General features: G+C 38.6%; 1 pseudogene; it reads left to right on the forward strand.

The window, feature by feature from the left end:
- On the forward strand, positions 1-5,067 carry LOC142541025 (protein MLN51 homolog; annotated as a pseudogene).
- The last annotated feature ends 242 nt before the right edge of the window (positions 5,068-5,309 follow it).

A 5,309-nucleotide genomic window follows, 5' to 3' on the forward strand; every position in this document is an offset into this window, starting at 1 on the left:
GATTGATTAGCAAACGCACATCACATGATCACATCTTCCCCGTCTCTCTCTCTCTGTGTGTGTGTGTGTATATATATATATATAAATAAAACCTAATCTGATCGGTTATTGAAATCGAGTCAAAGCTTTAATTCCGGGAATATTGTTGTTTAGGGTTTTTGATTTGATTCGATAACCCAAAACCCTAATATTTGAACGGGTTCGATGTTTCGGGTCCTGTGGGATTGAATTGATTGGCTTGTATGAGTGGTGGAGTGATGGCGGAGGAGCACATTGAGTACGAGAGCGATCCGGAGGAGACGAAGATGTCGCTGAAGATGCGGCGGAGGGAAGCTAGTGATGATGAGGAGGAGGTGGAGGGAGGGGAGGATGGCGGAGTGAAGCCTGTGCGAAGGGTTGATGAATTTGATGGAGAATCAGAAGGTGCTGCCGCGGAGTATGAGGATGATTTGGAGGAGGAAGATTATTATGATTTGGATGAGGAGTATGTGGAAGAGGAAATAGAGGAGGCGAAATATGGAGAGAGAGGAAGTGAGATTGGTGGCGGCAGTGTGTTGGTTGTGCCGGTGGATGCTGGGGTTGACGGAGATATGGGGGAGGAGATAGTGGTTAAGAATGAGGCTGAGACTAATAAAGAAATTCGTGTTGACGGTGGTGGGCATGAGGAAGAGAAGAAGGAGATTGAGCCATATGCAAGTACCTACGGCGGGTGCATTTTACATGCACGATGACAGGTTCCAAGACAACACTCGTGGAAGAAACAGGTATCAAGTTCTTTTCTGGGCTTTTGGGTTGAGTTGAATTGATACAATGTTTGGTCGTCGAAAGTTTGGATTATTGGAGTTCAAAATGACTGATATTTGTTGTTCCTTAATGGCGGTCTTTTGGCCAGTATTAAGTTTATCTTTTAAAATGAAGCTTTCTATATCATGTTGTTTGTCTCTTTGGTAGGGCTGCAGCTATGGCATTTTAAGTTTTTCTTTGAAATAATATGCTAATTCGATTTTAGGTTCTTGCTATACAGTTATATTCCACCATCTGCTTTGGGAGAGGGGATGAAAACATTTTGGATTCAATTTTACTAATGTTCTGTAACAAAGTTTCTAAGTTGTGTTAAAAAGTTCTATTGAGAGGAAAATAAATTCATTTAGAAACCAGTCCTCATTTTGAATTTTCTTTTACTTAGGCGAATGCTGGCTGGAAGAAAGCTATGGGAATCTAAAGATAACAGGAAATGGGGGCATGATATGTTTGAGGAGCTAACTACTCCTGAAAGGCGTTATGAAGAGGTGGATATTTTTCTTATGCCCTACTAATTTTGAGTGCACATTTATCATTCTGGCTTATACATATTAATATCTTCAGCGGAGGGGATCAAGGGGAAGTTTTCGAGGTCGTGGTAGAAATAGAGGCTCAGGCTTTGGGTATGCGCGAGGATATAGGTCCCAAGATTACACTAACAGTAGCTCTCAAAATAATAATAATCTTGATAATGCTCCTAAGAGAACGAGAGGTCGAGGACCCCGGAGGTATCAGCCATCTTTGAAAAACAACAATGAGGGATCTCGCACACAAAATAAACAGTAAGTTAACTACTTTTCTCTTGCTTTTTTTCCTTTTGTATTGGTCATGTTCTGATTCGCTGTTTAATTTTTATTTGTAGATCTAGGAAATCTGTTGAGAAGCCTTCCTATGTTATTTCTGTAAAAACCAATGAATCGGCTTCAAATGCAGAGATGGGCATGAATCTGCCTAGGAAACAAGGATTTGCTTCTAATTTGAGCATTGCTTCTCCTCCATTTTATCCCTCTGGTTCTTCTACAAAGCATAATGAAATAGAACATAAGAGGGATGTCCAAGCTGGCACAAGCAATCGAAATAGTCAGCAATCAGTCGTAGATGAGAGTTTTAATGTAACACAATCTTCTGCAATGCTGAAGGGGAAGAGTATAGTTGATTCTGTTGGTGTTGAGAAGCTTGCCATTGATGATTCACTTTCTGCAACGTCAAGGAAGCCTTCAAACATTATGCATCTGCCGGCGTCCAGCTCTCTCTCTACTAATGCTACTCAACCTCAAATAAGGGGTCATGGAAGAGGAAAAACTTCCTCGACAAAATTGGCCTATCAACCAACATACTCTAATAACCAAATCAACAGAGTCCCTACACAAAGCCAGCTACAAACTGTTCCCAGATATCCTGGTCAGTCTCATGCTCAATCTTCTGTACAAACTCCTGATCAGCAGTTTGCACGTGTGCCCAGTGGTTCACGTGCTTCTTCTCCACCAAAGATGGCTGTGCTTGAATCTAGCAAGCTGGAGTATCCTTCAGAATACAGTAAATCCACAACTCCATTGGTTGCTACAGGAACAGAAAAAAGCAATGTGCAAAGCAGGAGTTCCTTTCTGTATGGCGGAGCTCGTTTCCTAGGTGCCTCTGGCAATCTGGGAGCTGTTCATGGTGATCAAAACTTTTCATCTTTCCTGCCAGGTAATTTACCCTCTATGGCGTCTTCCAGAGAGAGAAGGAATTTTATTGTGAATCTAGGAATGCAGTTCCTAAATTTCAAGTGCATAAAACAGCTTGTTTGATTCATATGCAATTATTTTATATTGTAGCTGTCATTTACTCCCGAAAGACTTGCTGTTGTCTTTGCAGGCATATCTGTTTTATTCTTAGATGATTTTTGTACATGTGCTCACATGAGAAACTTAAGATTTCCTTTTTCCCTTTTTTCTAAATGATTTGATTATGAGTCTGCTGCATCTCTCTTTCATTAGTTTTACTTTTCCTGATGTTTATTATCTTGGATGATTCAGTCATGCAATTTGGAGGCAAGCATTCCGGTGGAATGGGAGTTCCTGCAGTTGGCATGGCTTTTCCTGGATATGTTGGTCAACCACAACTTGGATTAGGGTCTTCTGAAATGACTTGGTAATAGTTGCTGATTATTCAGTTTTTTAAGTACATTCAGATTTGCTCTATAAAGTCCACGAGATAGATAGCTTAGTGGTTCCAAAATTATTTTCGTCAACATTTTTTATAGTTATACCAGTATGATGTAAGAAATCCGGATTTCGGGATTCCAGTTCTTTAACAACTGTTTCAATTAGTTATTGTTTCTATGATATCCAGGTTACCTGTCATAGCTGGTGCTGCTGGAGCATTGGGGGCACGGTATCGCCCTCCATTTATCACTGCTGATGGTTCGTATCATACTCAACCATCTGGAAAGATGTCCACCATTACAGCTACCTCAAGGTAGATAGGACCACACATGCAATTCCATTGTTGCTTGTATCCAGCATCACCTTGATACTATTCATGTGATATATTTACTAGATTTCATATTCCTTTATTTTGTTTCATTATCTCTGGTGTTTTGCATTTTAGCTTTCTTGTTTGGAGTTCTTGTATTCTTTCTATGTTTTAATGCCACAACTGTGATTTGATGAATTGATGCAACGGGAAACAATAACCCTGACAATTGTTGTTGCAGCAAAGAAAATAAAGTAGTATCTGCAGAGCTTGCAAATGATGAGTCTGGGCAAAGGCAAAAGAATCCTCGCAGGCAAGTGGGGATTACTATACCTCCTACACTTTTTATATATGAATCCTGATCAATGCAGTTCTTGGCTTGCAGATATACTGAGATGAAGTTTGACCAGTGAAATAACCAAAGCGATTTTACTGGTTGCAATAAACACTTTGATTCATGAAAGTTTTCAGTCAATATCGTCCATCTGTTGGGTATTCAGGAAGTTTCTTTGTTGTGCTATTGGTGCTGCTGACCTTTTAGGCCCTTTGCGTTTTCCAGTTGATCTGGAGCACTTTGGGCTGCTACATTCTAAGACGATTTAGGTATTTGCTCTGTTTTTTGGCTTTTTCTTTTGAGTTTGTTAATTATTAGCTCATGTTTTCAGGTTACTGTTAGAATCAAAATTCGAACACCATTCATCCGTAAACACAATCTCAGTGTAATGATAACAAATAGATGGAAGATTTTATTGATTGGAAGAAAGAGGTATTCAACTTGAAACAACCCCTGGGTAGGGAATCAAGTTGGTACAAAAACAAAATTACAAGAAGAGAACTCCTAGCCACTGCTATTATAATTGAAATTTGGAATGATTTAAAATACCTGCAGTCATAGATTACTGGTTTCCTTGAATGGTTCGTAGTCTTTTCTGTCTCTTTACCCATTCATTCAGATTTAATACCAAGGAGCTCGAGATTAGCCTCTGATAGTGCAGTGGGTATTTTCTTCCCCTTCTCCGGAAGGTTGTCAGTTATTCATTACATCTACCCCCACCAAAAAAAAAAAAGGAAACTTTGAAAAATCTTGATGCTGAGGATCTTAATCACGTACACCATTCCTGGAGTTTGGAAATGTGTGCATTCTGGTCGGAGTCCGCCAAAAAATTTTGTTTTTCACTTATTGTAAAAATAAATTACGACGAAGGAGATGGCATTGGCACTCCTCAATATATATAGGTATCATTTCATTGGGGTTCCTTTATTTGTTAACCAAAACGCAGGAGGAGAAATTATATTATAGTATATGCCATTTTGCATTTTGGGGTGAAACTGAGATTATCAGCTCTCATTAGTATCCAGTATTATTTATTCTCTCTTTTGATCGTAATAGGTATATGAGAATAAATGCCTGATCTGGCCGCTAAGATTTAAAGGGAGTAACTTGCTTCAGATTTAAAGGTGGTATTTCCTTTATATGATATACCGTACGAACATCAAAATATTGAATGATCATAATCTTGTATTTGAATTGAAATTCCAAGGTGGACGAGTAAATGACTCTCATTGTATAACACCTCAGGTATCGTGCATTAGCCTTATCGTGAAAATGCTTTGAAGAAAGATTGAAGGGAGTAAAGGAAGTTGTGAAGATGTAATCAAGCTTTCTGGGAATGTTAAATGTTTGGTTCATTGATAATTTTTTTCGATGTGCGTTTATCACTAATTAGCGTTTTAAGAGGATTCTCTTGGTATGGTATGTTTGTTTCGGTGTTACTCATTGGTTTGCAATAAAAGTTGCTTAGTATTGAACATTGTTCTAAAAAAGGTTAGGCGTTCCCAACCGCCTAGCGCATTTGATATTTAGTTTTTGTTTATTTACTATTATTAATTATTAATTGTCTATTTTTTTTTTATATTTTTTACTTTAGATGTATATTATCAAACATGCACAGCTGTACTACACACCCATTCCAATAGCCTATCATATTTTCTCTGATTCAGTACAATAAAAGAGTCGTCCTTCTGCCTACTTTTTTCTTCTTCGCCAAGTC

This window comes from Primulina tabacum, chromosome 3 (assembly GCF_025594145.1).
Source record: "Primulina tabacum isolate GXHZ01 chromosome 3, ASM2559414v2, whole genome shotgun sequence".
In the NCBI taxonomy this organism is placed as follows: Eukaryota; Viridiplantae; Streptophyta; class Magnoliopsida; order Lamiales; family Gesneriaceae; genus Primulina; species Primulina tabacum.